This window comes from Hevea brasiliensis, chromosome 14 (genome assembly GCF_030052815.1).
Source record: "Hevea brasiliensis isolate MT/VB/25A 57/8 chromosome 14, ASM3005281v1, whole genome shotgun sequence".
Taxonomy (NCBI): domain Eukaryota; kingdom Viridiplantae; phylum Streptophyta; class Magnoliopsida; order Malpighiales; family Euphorbiaceae; genus Hevea; species Hevea brasiliensis.
Window position 1 is genome coordinate 89572659 of NC_079506.1, and position 18153 is coordinate 89590811.

Sequence of the window (18153 nt, forward strand, 5' to 3'; positions counted from 1 at the left end):
TTTACACCTCATAAAAGTACTCTTATCAATCAATATATATATATATATATATATATATATATATATATATATCACAACAATACATAATAATTCCTTTAAAAGAGAAAATATCACTAAAAACTCAATCCAACAATAAGGACAGATTTAGGATTTATTCATTCAAAAATTGAAATCTTAAACGGAGATAAATCTAAGAGTTGTTAGGAAAAAAAAATCTTAAACAGAGATAAATCTAAGAGTTATTAGGAAAAAAAATCAAAAGACAAAAAAGAGAGGGATTGCCACTACTGATCACCTAAAAAGGAGGAGATGAAAAGAAAGAAAGGAAAAAAGAATGAGAAAATTAAGGGAGAAGAAAAAGTTTCTAGGGAAAAGTATGAGGTTTTTTAAAATTAACTTCTTATAAGAAGGAAAATTTGTTAGAAATAAGGCCATCCTAACTTAGGATACTCACTCCAATGCATCATTTCTTTCAAAAATTGCACATTATCGACATAATTATCCTACAAGGATCGAATAGTTTCCATCAATTCCAGGCCATCTGCTTCAATTCTAAACCATCGTTTACTACCACCTCTAGACAACATCATAACCAATTTTAGCATATTTATCTTTAAATTGTTGGATTAGTATCACGACCCAAAATTCTGAGCTGTGACCGGCGCATAATTTAAGTATTCTTAAATCATGCAGGCCTTATCAGAGTATCTTGAATAAATATATTATCACTTACTAATCTCAAAAATAGACAAAATCCAAAAATATCTCATAAATAAACTGCAGAGTCTCTACAGATTTCAAATAAAAACTTAAACCATCCAATAAACTAAACTAATTATTGGCCCGAAGAAATATGAATTCGGGCATACTATGAGAACAAATCAAAAATTGACCGTCTCCAGAAAATGGACTGAATATTTGGATCAACTGTAGAATTCTACTGATATGAAACAGATAACAGACAGAGAAAACGTGATTTAAGCTAATGCTCAGTGAATGATAATTATAGCACACAACGAAACAGGAACAGGCAGACGCTTGATTAATTTCGCAATAAATTTTCTACCCAATAAAATCATACTCATGCTATCAAAATCATTAATAAAATAATTTCATAAATTATATAAATAAAAGAAATTCATTCAATAAAAATTGTATGGTACGGTGCACCAGGGTGATGATACCCCACATCACCAAAGGCTAGATGGTAAGCGCGCTACCAAATATTAGATACCTTCCTCCTCCTTCACAGATATCAATGCATACGATACTAATGCAAACTATAAACTGCAATGATGCATGACTCGACAATGCAACCTAATACCGTGATAGTCCACACAGTACGGCCAGATAACAGAAACAGATACTAGGCATAGGTATCAATTCAAAACAAAAAAAATCAATTTGTATAAATAAATTAAAATCAATAAAAAATTTCAGACAGCAAATAATAACTGATAGTGCAATTTGAATAGTTTATTTCAATAATTTCAGAGAGTCAATAAGATCAAATCAATCTCAAATCAATTCAGTGTAACACATCGGTAAATTTTATTGTCAAATATTAATCAATATAAATACATTAAATGTCTGTTCTCGAAATCCTAATGGCTCTAATTCAGAGATAGTTGACAAAATTAATTATTTAATCAAAATCGAAATAAAATTCAATAATAAAATAAAACTCTAGAAAATCACATGTAAAATAATTGTTAAAATATTAATTTAAAATTTCATTTAATAACAAACTTAATGCTAAGAAATTTTAAAAGGGACTAAAACGGTGCCATATACTATAATTACCACTTATCTGGAACCTTCAAGACAATAGTTATTTTCAATGGAAGAGAGACAATTTAAAATATAAAAGAAAAATATTAAATAATAATAAAATAAAATAACTTTAATATATATATATATATATATAATCTAAATTCAAGGTTACTATTAATCATGATCAATCTAATTCAATACCAATGGTCAAAGAGAAAATAAAATTCTAGAGTAGTTGTAACAAATCAAGAAAAGAAAATAAAATCAAATTCATCAATTATTGAACAAAGAATGAGAATTTTTATCTTGAAAATAGAATCGAAAGTGATGAATAGAGAAGTAAAAATTTAGGGATTCTCTGTGCACATCAGATTATAAATCGTATATATATATATATATATATATATATATATATATATATATATATATATATATATATATATATAACAATAATTAAAAGATAATGAAAATACCTGTTGAGAGTATTTGATAGAAAAATGAGGTGACAAACAAGTTTTAAGAGCAAAGTTTAGCAGAAAAGATGATTAGGGTATATATACATTTCAAGAGTTTTATTAGATGTAGAATGGGATAAGACTTATTATTGAATTGGGTTGTTCAGATTGCAGATATATATTTAATTTCAAAATAATATATATATCTAAAAATAAATAAACAGGTCATCCAATAAAAATATATGTATAAAAATATATGTATATTTTTTTTGTAAATATATTAAATTATTGTTAACTAATTAAAATAAAATAATAATAAATAATAAATATATATGGGTTTCCACATACTTCCCCCCTTAAAAAAAATTCGGTCCCCGAATTTGAATAGACAAAATTCTAACCTGAAGAATCAAATAAGTGAGGATATTTGGCTCGCATTTCAGATTCTACCTTCCATGTGGCCTCACTACTTGAGTGATTATGCCACAAGACTTTGACCAAAGCCACTTCCTTAGACTGAAGTTTTCTAATTTGTCCATCTAAAATCTTTACTGGTTGCTCCTCATATGAAATATGATCCCTAAATTATATGGTCTGAGGTTGCAAAACATGAGATGGATCTGGTACATACTTTCTAAGCATGAAGATATGGAAAACTGGATGTACATGTGCAAAACCAGGTGAAAGGGCTAAACGGTAAGCAACTGCTCCAATTTTCTTTAAAATTTCAAATGGACCAACAAAACAATGACTAAGCTTCCCCTTCTTCCTAAACCTCATGATTCTTTTCCTAGGTGAAACTCTCAGAAATACATGATCACCAACCATAAACTCTAAATCTTTACTCTTAGGGTCAGTATAACTTCTCTGTCGACTTTGAGTAGTCAAAAGTCGATCACGAATTAGTCGAACCTTCTCTGAAGTTAATTGTATCAACTCTAGTCTAGTAAGCCTTCTTTCTCCAACTTCATCCCAACAAATCGATGGCCTACACTTTCGACCATATAATGCCTCATATGGTGTAACACCCCAAATTTTTAAATTTATTATTTTGCGAGTAATATTAATATTTTATTTTATTTAAATTTTAGGAAATTATTTGAAATTTTTCGGATTTTCTAAATCGAGTTTAATTTCCTAAAAATATAAAACTTTGATGATTTTTAAAAATTAATTTAAAGACCATGTGGCAAAACTAAAAATATATTTGGATTCTACGAATTTTTCTGAGTTTTCTAGAATTTTTTCGAAATTTTTGGGCCTCTTTTTCGATTCCAAGGCAGAGTAAAAATTTAAAATTTTGTATCATGAATCAGACCGATCGAATCGAACCAGACCGGATCGGACCGGTCGAATTGGACTGGTCTTTTCTTTTCTTCTTCTTCCCTTCCCCACACGTCCCGACCACTCTTCCTCTCTCTCCCGCTTTCTCTCTCCTCCCTCCTCCCCAGGCCACGCCGCCGCCTCCTCAGCCTCCCCACCTCACCGGCACGCCGCCCCAGCCTTCCTCCACAGCCGGCCAGCCTTCCAGGCGGCCAAAAACGACGCGCAAAGAGGTGCGACGTGCAGCGCACTGTTTCTGCTTCCCAGCCGAAATTCAGTCGATCCGACCATCGATTGGGCCGGGTCTTGTGTCAAACACCATCTACACCTCGAGAGCTTTCCATAGACACCAAGAACACCAAAATCCATAGAGCAGTTTGCCCAATTTTTGTTCGGGAAGTTTTAGCCCATTTCAATTTTTGAGCTAGATTTCTCGCAAATCGTGAACCCCACGAGAAAACCGAGAGTACCAGAGCGCTCCACTCGTCGAGAGCTTCGCGACAATATAAATTTCAAAATTTTTCGACATCATTTTTCGGTGGGTCGCAGAAACTTTGTAGTATTTTTCCGATCATTAAATGAGCTTAGAAAATTTCGTAAAAATTATATACTAACCCTCGTATTGTGTGCTTCATGTAGGTACCTTCAATTCGCGAAAATTCGACGGTTGCCCAGGTCTGTGAATTTTCGGCCAGACAGACCGGCTACCGAAAAAGTCTTGGAATTAGATCAAGATTTTGGCTACCCCACCATTGTCAGACATCCCGAGCGCGTCCCCAGAGTCGGAATCGGCATAGGTAAACCCGAACCTTGCTTTTTCGTAATTTTCTAGTGCTTGAATTGGATTAAAAATTCATAAAATATTCGTGGTAGCTCAGAAAATTATAATTCCTTTTGCATTAGCTTAGTAATGATGCTAAGGACCGCGAGGCAGAGTTTTAGAATTTTTAGAACTCATTTGGGTAGTTTTTGCAAAATGGTTAATTATAAAGACTAAACTGTAATTTTACATATTGTGATTGATGACTGTTTGGAAGGGCTCAGGAGGGGCTATGTGATGTGATTGAGTTGTGGGTGTATGGTTTGTGGATATAGAAGTGTGTTTGAAGCCCTTTTGCAGGTTGGGTAGGTCCTAAGTATAGGAGAGACTCTGCCAAATTTTCGGCACGACTTAGGACATCTTTGGTCTTTTTCTTAGTTTGTATTAAGTCAAATTTATTAAATGATTGTAATAAAATTTTCAGGTGAGCTGGGACAACCCTCCTCCTCCTCCCAGCCGCCACAGTGACTTCGGTTGAGTCTGTGAGTAAAATATTAATTTTAATTTTCGATATTATTATATGTTCAAGCATGCCTATGCATCACTTATAAATATGTATCTATGTAGTTAAACACTAGGCACATTTTATGTTGCATTCATAATTATTAAAGTGCCATGGATGTTGTTGTGGTAATTTGGAGTAATGTACGTAAGTTGGAGTGCGTGTGGTGTGGTGATGGATATGAACAGGATGGGTAGACACGGCTTGAGATCTTCACTGGGACCCGGTCCTTCGGGGTAGACACGGCTTCAGTTCTTCGCTGGGACCCCAATTTGGTTTATTAAGCGAATGTCCGAGCTTGAGTTCTTCGCTGGCACAGTTTGGATTAAGAGAGCTGTATAGGGGATTAGCTCCCATATATGTATTGTTTGACATTATCGGGTGTGTGAGTGCTCCAAATTACTTTTTTGCTGTTATGATGTGAAAATATTGCCGATATTGCATTTCACTCTACAGGGTGCATTAGCTTTAGATAGTTATAGAGATTATGGTTAAAATTGATATTTTACTCTCTGAGTTGAGCGCTCACTCCTGTTCATTATTTTTTCAGGCTACAGGAGGATATTTGTTGTGGTTAACCTACTTTTCTTCTTCGCAGGTCGTTTATTAATATTTGTACAATTCTATTGACTCCTAGAATTTTCGCATGTGTTAGAAACATTTATTTGATTTGGGTCTGTAATATAATTACCATGATGGACCTGTAAACTTATTATATGCATGTATGTTGGACTTGATGAGGGAGCTGAGCTTCCATTTATTTTTATGACATTTGAGTATGTGGAGGGTGAGCTGAGCTCCCCAATTGATTATATATTGTGTTTACAGGTCGGATGAGTCAAAAACTCCCCGTTGAAAGGTCTATTTTATGGCCGGACTCTGTCCGGTTGAATTCTTGAAATTGAGCCCAAATGGGCCTTAGAGTTGGGTTGAGGAATAGTTAGGCTTACTACGGGCCTCGAGGGCTTTAGGTTGGCCCAGGTCCTAGTGCCGGTCCGGCCCATAGGTTGGGTTGTGACAAATGTGGTATTAGAGCTTAGGCTCCAGATTCATAGGGAATAATTGTCTAAAGTGTTGGGAAGAGTCTAATAGGAGTTACATGCGAAAAATAGGATCTACATTCGTCTTGCATTATCATCTTTGCTTCTAGTTTCTGCTTCATGTATTGTGTGTAAATATGAGTTTATAGAGTTATGTAACATGCCGTTTTGAAATTTTGTGGGCTAATGCTGCTGAATTTCAGGAAAATGTGTAGAAGTAGGAGAGCTGCCACTGCACCAGAACCAGATGTGTCTGATGAGGTGTCGGCACAGGATGAGGCTCCTGCCCCGAGGAGGCAGGGTAGAAGGCCTAGAGCTGCTCAATGGCAGCTACTCTAGCTGGTTTGCAGAGAACCATCGATATGATGGCACAGAATATGGTCCACCCTCCTCAACAGCAGCAGTCCACCGCACCAAGAAGGGAACCGTACAAATAAATAATAAATTTCAAGAAGTTGGTGCCTGGTACTTATGATGTGTCAGATGATGCTTATCAATTTTTGGATTCCTGCAGACAGGCAGGAACATAGTTGCAGTCGACTGATAGGAGACTTATAGAATGTGTGCAGCATGTCATGGGGTCTATGCCTAAACAATGGATGAATGACTACATATTACCTCGGATGGAGGGTTTGTCATGGACCCAGTTTGTGGAACTGTTTATCAACAGATTTGTACCAGAAAGTTTCAGAGATCAAAAGCAGTGGGCCTTTGAGGCCTTAAAGCAGAATGGTAGGTCTGTAGATGAGTATGCTACAGAATTTCTGGAATGGAGCAGATATGCCCCTACAGCAGTGGTTACAGAAAGTATGAAGGTGAAAAGGTTCCTAAAGGGGCTGGATAGGAGGTATGCAAACCTGGCCATGATGTCTTATCAGTCTTTTGATGTAGTAGTTGATCGAGCCCGACAGATTGAGATTAGCTACACCGGAGATGACAGTGGGAGAGCAAAGAAAAATAGAGCAGAGGGTTCTTCAGGTGTTCTACACATGGGTGCTCTGGACAGCAGAGGCTAAAGTAATTACAGAGGAAGAAGCAGGAATAAGAGGAGTGGCTTTAGACACAAATCTCGAGGATTCATACCAGGGTACGGATCCAGCAGTGATCACAGGTCGGGATACAGCAGTTCTGGATCTGGTTCAGGATCCTCCCTTACACCTTGTGCACAGTGTGAAAGAGGACATTCAGGACCTTGTCTGATGGGTTCAGGAGTATGTTTCAGGTGTGGCCAACCAGGTCACTTTGCTAGGGAATGCCCCATGTTCAGCGAGCCACAGATGGGATCACAGGGTTCTGTTGCAAATGTTTCTCGTCAGTTGTATCCTGGTGCTTTCAACATGGCAGGCAATCAGTTCAGTGGCTAACAGGGCTGAGGACAAGGAGGACGTGGATTTGGAGGCAGATCAGGAGGTAGAAGTCAGTATCAGGGTTCTGCCACCTAGGGTAGGGGTCAAGCTCTAGTTTTTACCCTGACCCACCAGGATGCTCAGGCTTCCAATGCAGTTGTGGCAGGTATTCTTCTGGTCTGTTCCTATGAGGCTCGTGTTTTAATAGATCCGAGTGCTACGCACTCATTTGTCTCCCCAGTGTTTGCCATGAGATTGGGTAGGAACCCTATAACTTTAGAATGTCCTTTGTCTGTAGCTACCCCGCTTAGTGACAACATAGATGTAGATATGGTTTTTTTGGGTAGCCCAGTAGTAGTGGATGGAAAGATCCTCCCAGCAGACTTGGTTCCTCTACCAGTAATGGATTTTGATGTAATCCTAGGAATGGATTGGTTGGCAACTCATTATGCCACTTTAGACTGCAGGAACAAAAAGGTGTATTTCCACATACCTGGTGTGGAAGAGTTTAGCTTAGCGTAGCTCCATATAATTTGGTGTCAGCAATTAGTGCTAGAAAAATGTTGAGGCGTGGATGCCAAGGGTATTTGGCATTGGTGAGAGATACATCTATAGAAGGTGTCAACATGGAAAATATTCCTGTTGTCAGAGAATTCATGGATGTCTTCCCTGAGGAGCTTCCAGGATTGCCACCAGAAAGGGAAATAGAGTTTTGCATTGATCTTGTGCCGGGTACAAACCCCATAGCAATGCCGCCTTACAGGATGGCACCAGCATAATTGAAAGAGTTAAAAGAGCAACTACAGGAGCTTTTGGACAAAGGTTTCATACGTCCAAGCTCTTCACCATGGGGTGCTCCTGTTCTATTTGTGAGAAAGAAAGATGGGTCCTTGAGGTTGTGTATTAATTATAGACAGCTGAATAAGGTGACTGTGAAGAACAAGTATCCACTTTCTCGGATCGATGATCTGTTTGATCAGCTCCAAGGGACTAGATTCTTTTCCAAAATAGACCTACGATCAGGCTGCCATCAGTTGAGAATCAGGAATGAGGATGTGTCCAAAACAGAATTCAGGAAAAGATATGGTCATTATGAGTTCTTGGTGATGTCTTTTGGACCACTAATGCACCAGCAGCCTTCATGGACCTGATGAACAGGGTGTTCAGGCCATTCCTAGACCGTTTTTTTATCGTATTCATAGATGACATTTTGGTATACTCTCGGACCAAGGAAGAACACGCGTGGCACTTGAGGATGGTGTTGCAGACTTTAAGGGAGCACCAACTATATGCCAAATTTTCAAAATGTGAATTTTGGCTAGAAAGCATCTCATTCTTGGGACACGTGGTTTCTAGTGAAGGCATTCAAGTGGATCCCAAGAAAATTGAGGCTGTAACTGATTGGCTTAGGCCTACAATAGTCACTGAGGTGCGAAGTTTCTACCTGGCTACTATTGGCATTTTGTGTAGGATTTTTCCAGGATAGCAGCTCCCCTAACTAAGTTGACTCGGAAGAAAATTCCATGCATTTGGACAGATGATTGTGAGGAGAGTTTCCAGAAGCTTAAGGAGTGTCTAACCACTGCCCATGTGTTGACACTACCGATAAGTGGTGAAGGATATACCGTGTACTGTGATGCCTCCAGAGTTGGCTTAGGGTGTGTTTTGATGCAGAATGAAAAAGTAGTGGCTTATGCTTCAAGGCAGCTGAAGAGGCATGAGCAGAACTACCCCACCCATGATTTGGAAATGGCGGCTGTAGTCTTTGCACTAATGATCTGGAGACACTACCTGTATGGTGAAGTGTGCGAGATATACACCGACCATAAGAGTTTGAAGTACATCTTCCAACAGAGAGATTTAAACTTGAGACAGAGGAGATGGATGGAGCTTCTGAAAGACTATGATTGCACCATCCAGTACCACCCTGGGAAGGCCAATGTAGTAGTAGATGCTTTGAGTAGAAAAACTTATGGTAGCTTGGTGCACATATCAGCAGAGAAGAGACCATTGATTCAGGAAATACATGAGTTGATGGATCAAGGTCTGATCTTAGATCTTTCAGATGAAGGGGTATTGTTAGCCCATTTTTCAGTGAGGCTAGACTTGCGAGATAGAGTCAGAGTTTCCCAGCACAGAGACTAACAACTGATGAAGATCATAGAAAGAGTACAGCAGGGTGAAGGTGGTGAGTTTGGATTTGCCAATGATGGCTCTCTTATGCAAGGTTTCAGGATATGTGTGCCCGACGTGGACAATCTCAGAAATGAAATCATGCGAGAGGCATACTATACACTGTACAATATTCACCCAGGCTCCACCAAGATGTACCATGATGTGAAAGATAGCTATTGGTGGAATGGCATGAAGAGAGACATAGCAGATTTCGTGTCCAAGTGCTTGACTTATCAGAAGGTGAAGTTTGAACACCAGAGGCCATCAGGGAAGCTGCAAAAGCTCCCTATCCAAGAATGGAAGTGGGAGATGATTACTATGGATTTTGTGACTGGGTTGCCTCGTACCACGTGAGGATATGATTCGATATGGGTAATTATAGACTGCCTAACTAAATCAACTCATTTCTTGCTTGTGAAGACCACATATTCTGTTGCACAGTACACTCGACTCTACATTCGAGAAATAGTCAGATTGCATTGAGTTCCTGGTTTCATAATATCTGACAGAGGGCCCCAGATCACTTCTCAGTTTTGGAGAAAGTTGCAGGAGGCACTTGGCACGCAATTGAACTTTAGTACCGCTAAGTTGCAGGAGGCACTTGGCACGCAGTTGAACTTTAGTATCGCTTTTCACCCTTAGACAGACGGATAGTCCGAAAGGACAATCCAAACACTGGAAGACATGCTTCGCATGAGTGTTTTGGATTTTGGAGGTCAATGGGATGATCAGCTACCTTTGATAAAGTTTGCCTACAACAACAGTTATCATTCCAGCATAGGGATGGCACCCTATGAGGCACTATATGGCAGAAAGTGTAGGTCTCCTCTATGTTAGACGAAGATGGGAGAAGCAAAGGTACATGATGTAGACCTAGTACAGTACACTTCAGAGATAGTTTTTTTCATCAGGGAACGATTAAAAATAGCTTTCAGTACGCATAAGAGTTATGCAGACCCCAGACGGAGGGATGTGGAGTTTGCAGTAGGCGACTATGTATTCCTGAAGGTTTCTCCGATGAAGGGAGTCATGATATTTGGAAAGAAAGGCAAGTTGGCACCTCGGTATATTAGACCTTTTGAGGTTACTGATAGAGTTGGAGCAATTGCCTACCGGTTAGAGTTACCACCCAACATTTCTCATGTTCATCCTGTATTTCACATCTCCATGCTCAAAAAATACATTCCTGATCTTTCTCATGTGCTACAGCCAGATGTAATAGAGCTGAAAGCAAACTTGACGTTTGAGGAGCAACATGTAGCCATAGTGGACTACCAAGTGAGGCAGCTAAAATCAAAACAGATCCATATGGTTAAGGTTTTGTCGAAGAGTCAGTCAGTGGAAGAGTGCACCTGGGAGTCAGAGCGGGACATGCGTAGCAAGTACCCTTATCTATTCAATGTGTAATTTTGTACTTTATTCTGCCTTGTGTAAAATTCGAGGACGAATTTTCTGTAAGGGGGGAAGAATGTAACACCCCAAATTTTTAAATTTATTATTTAGTGAGTAATATAAATATTTTATTTTATTTAAATTTTAGGAAATTATTTGAAATTTTTCGGATTTTCAAAATCGAGTTTGATTTCCCTAAAATATAAAACTTTGATGATTTTTAAAAATTAATTTAAAGATCACGTGGCAAAACTAAAAATATATTTGGATTCTATAAATTTTTCTGAGTTTTCTAAAATTTTTTCAGAATTTTTGGGTTTCGTTTTTTGTTCTAAGGCAGAGTAAAAATTCAAAATTTTATATCCTGAATCGGACCAGTCGAATTGGAGTAGCCTTTTCTTTTCTTCTTCTTCCCTTCCCCGCGCGTCCCGACCTCTCTTCCTCTCTCTCCCATTTTCTCTCTCCTCCCTCCTCCCCAGGCTGCGCCGTCGCCCTCCCAGCCTCCCCACCTCGCCGGCTCACCGCCCCAGCCTTCTCCCACCACCGGCCGGCCTTCCAGGCGGCCGAAAACGAAACGCGAAGAGGCGCGACGTGCAGGGCGCCGTTTCTGCTTCCCGGTTGATCTGGCCACCGATTGGGTCAGGTCTTATGTCAAACACTATCTACACCTCGAGAGTTTTCCATAGACAGCAAAAACATCAAAATCTATCGAGCGGTTTGCCCAATTTTTGTCCTGGAAGTTTTAGCCCATTTCGAATTTTGGGCTAGATTTCTCGCTAACCGTGAACCCCACGAGAAAACTGAGAGTACCAGAGCGCTCCACTCGTTGAGAGCTTCTCGGCAATATAAATTTCGAAATTTTCTGACACCGTTTTTTGGTGAGTCCCATGAAACTTCGTAGTGTTTTTTCGATCATTAAATGATCTTAGAAAATTTCGTAAAAATTATATACTAACCCCCGTGCTGTGGGCTTCGTGTAGGTACCTTCAATTTGTGGAAATTCGACGATTGCCCGGGTCTGTGAATTTCTGGCCGGACAGACCGGCTACCGAAAAAGTCTTAGAATTGGATCGAGATTTTGGCTATTCCACCATTGTCAAACGTCCCGAGTGCGTCCCCGGAGTCAGAATCGGCATAGGTGGCATAGGTAAACCTGAACCTTGCTTTTTCGTAATTTTCTAGTGCTTGAATTGGATTAAAAATTCATAAAATATCCGTGGTAGCTCAGAAAATTATAATTCCTTTTGCATTAGCTTAGTAATGATGCTAAGGACAGCGGGGCAAAGTTTTAGAATTTTTAGAACTCATTTGGGTAGTTTTTGCAAAAAGGATCAATTATAAGGACTAAACTATAATTTTACATATTGTGATTGATGACTTTTTGGATAGGCTCAGGAGGGGCTGTGTGATGTGATTGAGTTGTGAGTGTATGGTTTGTGAATATAGAAGTGTGTTTTAAGCCCTTTTGCAGGTTGGGTAGGTCCTAGATATAGGGGAGACTCTGCCGGATTTTCGGTACGACTTAGGACATTTTTGGTCTTTTTCTTAGTTTGTATTAAGTCAAATTTATTAAATAATTGTAATAAAATTATCAGGTAAGCCGGGACAACCTTCCTCCTCTGCCCAGCCGCCACAGTGACTTCGATTGAGTCTGTAAATAAAATATTAATTTTAATTATAATTTCGATATTATTATATGTTCAAGCATGCCCATGCATCACTTATAAATATGTATCCATATAGTTAAATACTATGCACGTTTTATGTTGCATTCATAATTATTAAAGTGCCATGCATGTTGTTGTGGTAATTTGGAGCAGTGTGCGTGAGTTGGCGTGCGTGTGGTGTGGTGATGGCTATGGACAGAACGGGTAGACACGGCTTGAGATCTTCGCTAGGACCCGATCCTTCGGGGTAGACACGGCTTGAGTTCTTCTCTAGGACCCCGATTTGATTTATTAAGTGAAAGTCCGAGCTTGAGTTCTTCACTGGCATAGTTTGGATTAAAAGAGCTGTATAGGGGATCAGCTCCCATATATGTATTGTTTGATATTATCGGGTGTGTGAGTGCTCCAAATTACCTTTTTGCTGTTATAATGTGAAAATATTATCGATGTTGCATTTCACTCTACAGGGTGCATTAGCTTTAGATAGTTATAGAGATTATGGTTAAAATTGATATTTTACTCTCTGAGTTGAACGCTCACTCCTGTTCATCATTTTTCCAGGCTATAGAAGGATATTTGTTGTGGTTAACCTGCTTTTCTTCTTCGCAGGTCGTTCATTAATATTTGTATAATTTTGTTAACTCCTAGAATTTTCGCATGTGTTAGAAATATTTATTTGATTTGGGTCTATAATATAATTACCATGATGGACCTATAAACTCATTATATGCATGTATGTTGGACTGGATGAGGAAGCTGAGCTCCCATTTATTTTTATGACATTTGAGTATGTGGAGGGTGAGCTGAGCTCCCCAATTGATTATATATTGTGTTTACAGGTCGGGTGAGTCAAAAACTCCCCGTTGAAAGGTCCATTTTATGGCCGGACTCTGTCCGGTTGAATTCTTGAAATTGGGCCCAAATGGGCCTTAGATTTGGATTGAGGAATAGTTAGGCTTACTACGGGCCTTGGGGGCTTTAGCTGGCCTAGTTCCTAGTGTCGGTCCGGCCCATAGGTTGGGTCGTGACATATGGAGCCATCTCTATACTTGCCTGATAACTGTTATTATAAGCAAACTCTACTAAAGGCAAATGATGATCCCAACAGCCACCAAAATCCATAACGCATGCATGAAACATGTCCTCTAATGTCTGTATAGTCCTTTCTGACTGTCCATCCGTCTGAGGGTGAAAAGCAGTACTAAAGTCTACTCGTGTTTCTAAAGCTTCTTGGAATTTCTTCCAAAATCGAGAAGTAAACTGAGTGTCACGATCAGAGACAATGGAAACTGAAACTCCATGAAGACTAACAATCTTGTTTATATACCACTGTGCAAGTTTAGCAAAGTCATATGTAGTCTTCACAGGAAGAAAATGAGCAGATTTTGTCAATCTGCCCATTCTCACACAGATTGCATTGTAACCACCTCGTGTACTAGGTAAACCCACAACAAAGTCCATAGCAATGTGCTCCCACTTTCACTCGGGAATAGGCAACGGCTGAAGTAACCCAGATGGTCTCTGATGTTCTGCCTTAACCTATTGACAAGTTAAACATTTAGCAACAAAGTCTGCAACATCCCTCTTCATGCCACCCCACTAATAATGCTCCCATAAATCACAGTACATCTTAGTTGAACCTGGGTGTACTGTGTAAGCAGAATGGTGTGCCTTCTCCATGATTTCTCTTCTCAACTCATCAACACTAGGGATATAAAGTCTAGCGCCATAACGAAGAACTCCATCATCATCTAACATGAACCCTTGATCTTGGCCTTGATGAATACTATCTATAATCCCACACAATTGAGAATCCCTCTTCTGAGCAGCCTTAATTCGATAAATCAAGATAGGCCTAACTCCAAAATGTGCTAAGAATGATCCAGCTATGATTTCAAACTCTACTCCCTGATCTAGCAACTCATGTGATTCACCAATCAGAGGCCTCATCTTGGTAGATATATGGGCTAAACTACCAGAAGACTTCCTGCTTAGAGCATCAGCCACCACATTAGCTTTTTCAGGGTGATACTGTGTGGTGCAATCATAATCCTTCAGCAATTCTACCCATCTCCTTTGCCTAAGATTAAGATCAAGTTGGTCAAAGATGTATTTGAGACTTTTGTGGTCAGTGAAGATTTCACAAGTCTCACCATACAGATAGTGCCTCCAAATTTTCAAAGCAAAAATTACTGCAGCCATTTCCAAATCATGAGTTGGATAATTCTGCTTGTGCCTTTTCAACTGACGAGAAGCATATGCAATAACCCATCCATGCTGCATCAAAACACATCCTAAACTAATCCTAGAAGCATCACAATACACTACATAATCCCCTAATCCAGACAGAAGGACTAACACTGGTGCTGTAGTTAAACGAGTCTTAAGCTCCTGAAAACTTTTTTCACAAGCCTCAGACCACTGAAATTTCACATTCTTCTGTGTCAACTTAGTTAAAGGTGCTGCAATATGAGAGAAGTCTTGAAGAAACCGTCTATAATATCCTGCTAAACCCAAGAAACTACGAATCTCTGACACAGTTGTGGGTTTAGGCCAATGAAGCACTGCCTCAACTTTCTTCTTATCAACACACACCCCATCCTTAGATACTATATGGCCTATAAAAGCCACACTATCTAACCAGAACTCATGTTTTGGGAACTTGGCATATAGCTTGTGTTCTCTTAAGGTTTGAAAGACGATTCTCAAATGCTGCTCATGCTCCTCTTTACTCTTTGAGTACACTAGAATGTCATCAATGAACACTATAACAAATTTATCTAAGAAAGGCTTGAAAACTCTATTCATGAGATCCATAAAAGGGGCTGGAGAATTGGTAAGACCAAAAGACATTACAAGAAATTCATAGTGTCCATACCTAGTCCTAAAGGCCGTCTTGAGTATGTCTTCTTTCTTGACCCTCAATTGATGATACCCAGATCGAAGATCAATCTTGGAAAAATACTTTGTATCTTGAAGTTGGTCAAACAGGTCATCTATGCGTGGAAGAGGATACTTATTACGAATAGTCATCTTATTCAATTGCCTATAATCAATGCACATTCTCAAAGACCCATTCTTCTTCCGTACAAATAACACAGGAGCACCCCATGGAGAAACACTAGGGCGAATAAATCCCTTATCTAATAGGTCCTATAGCTGCTCCTTCAACTCCTTAAGTTTTGCGGGTGCCATACGATAAGGTGGCATAGATATGGGCTCAGTTCCAGGAACTAACTCAGTTCCAGGAACTAAGTCTATACCAAACTCTACCTCTCGCCCCGGGGGTAAACCTGATAAATCTTCTGGAAATACATTAGGAAACTCCTTAACCACTGCAACATTCTCCAAATCTGCACCTTCTAGCTGAACATCTCTAACATAAGCTAGATTCCCCTTATACCTCTTCGCAATAATCGTCTAGCACTCACTACTGAGATAAGATTACTAGAGGCTATACTGCGATCTCCCTGGAATTGAAATTCTATCTCCCCAGGAATTTTAAAGAGTATAACTTTATTATAATAATTCAATGAAACGTGATAAGTGGCTAACCAATCCATGCCTAAAATCACATCAAACTCAAACATATCCAAAGAAATAAGATCTGTAGCTAATTATCTCCAATGTGAACTATACATTCCCTATACACTATATCAGTATCTATTGCGTTCCTCATAGGTGTTGATACAGATAAAGGATACTCTAACAAAGTAGGTGGTGTACTAAATATCATGGAAAAGTATGGAGAAACAAAGGAATGGTTGTGCCCCAGTCTTAGCCATAGGCGTCTGTTCAAATGTCTAATTAATAGTTTGAGGTGGTACCTCCCTTGTTGGATCAAGGTTTGCACCATTAAGACCCTTGGCCCTAGCTCTCCTCTTACGTTTAACAGACTCAGGCACCTATTCATTTTAATAAACAAGTATTAAATCTGAAAATGTGAGCCAAATTAAAACAGGTGAAAAAGTATGAAGGACGCAGATATCTAAAGCAATGATAAACTGAAAAGACGTTAAGGATCCTATGCTCCACAAGTTTGCTAGACCTCAACCGAGCTCTGATGCCAATTGTAACGGGCCGGCCCACTGGCTAGTATTGTCCGCTTTGGCCCAGCCCATACTAGGCCTCACGGATTTGTCCCTTGGGGCTTTTACACCTAAAAGCGCGCTAACCAGTGTTCCAAGACCACCCAATTTAAGTCCAGGATCTCTCCCGTACTTTGCCGATGTGGGATTTGCCTAAGAGACCTTTCTCTCTTCTCCCCCCCCCCCTTTTGGGACTCAGCTTCCTCGCTGAGGTTTGCCCCACCATCGCCCAAGAGGCCACACGGAGTGCTCTGATACCAACTTTATCACAACCCAAAATTCTGAGCCGTGACCGGTGCATAATTTAAGTATTCTTAAATCATGCAAGCCTTATCAGAGTATCTTGAATAAATATATTGTCACTTACTAATCCCAAAAATAGACAAAATCCAAATAAATAAAATACTGAATAAACATCATAAATATCCCATAAGTAAACTGCGGAGTCTCTACAGATTTCAAATAAAAACTTAAACTATTTAATAAACTAAACTAATTATTAGCCCGAAGAAACATGAATTCGGGCATACTATGAGAATAAATTAAAGATTGTCCGTCTCCAGAAAATGGACTAAATATTTGGATCAGCTGCAGAATTCTACTGATTTGAAACAGATAACAGACAGAGAAAATGTGGTTTGAGCTAATACTCAGTGAATGATAATTATAGCACACAACGAAACAGGAACAGGCAGACGATTGATTAATTTCGCAATAAATTTTCTACCCAATAAAATCATGCTCATGCTATCAAAATCATTAATAAAATAATTTCATAAAACATATAAATAAAAGAAATTCATTCAATAAAAATTTTATGGTATGGTGCACCAGGGTGATGATACCCCACATCACCAAAGGCCAAATGGTAAGCGCGCTACCAGATATTAGATACCTACTTCCTCCTTCACAGATATCAATGCATATGATACTAATGCAAACCATAAACTACAATGATGCATGACTCGACAATGCAACCTAATACCATGATAGTCCACACGGTGCGGCCAGATAACAGAAACAGATACTGGGCACAGGTACCCATTCAAAACAAAAAAATCAATTTGTACAAATAAATCAAAATCAATAAAAAAATTTCAAATAGCAAATAATAACTGATAGTGCAATTCCAATAGTTTATTTCAATAATTTCAGAGAGTCAATAATATCAAATCAATCTCAAATCAATTCAGTGTAACACATCGGTAAATTTTATAGTCAAATATCAATCAATATAAATATATTAAAGGCCTGTTCCCGGAATCCTAATGGCTCTAATGCAGAGATAGTTGACAAAATTAATTATTTAATCAAAATCGAAATAAAATTCAATAATAAAATAAAACTCCAGAAAATCACATGTAAAATAATTGTTAAAATATTGATTTAAAATTTCATTTAATAACAAACTTAATGCTAAGAAATTTTAAAAGGGACTAAAACGGTGCCATGTACTATAATTACCACTCACCTGGAACCTTCAAGACAATAGTTATTTTCAATGGAAGAGAGACAATTTCAACTGACTGATTGAATATTCAAATCTCCTACACACTCAAAATATTAAAGAAA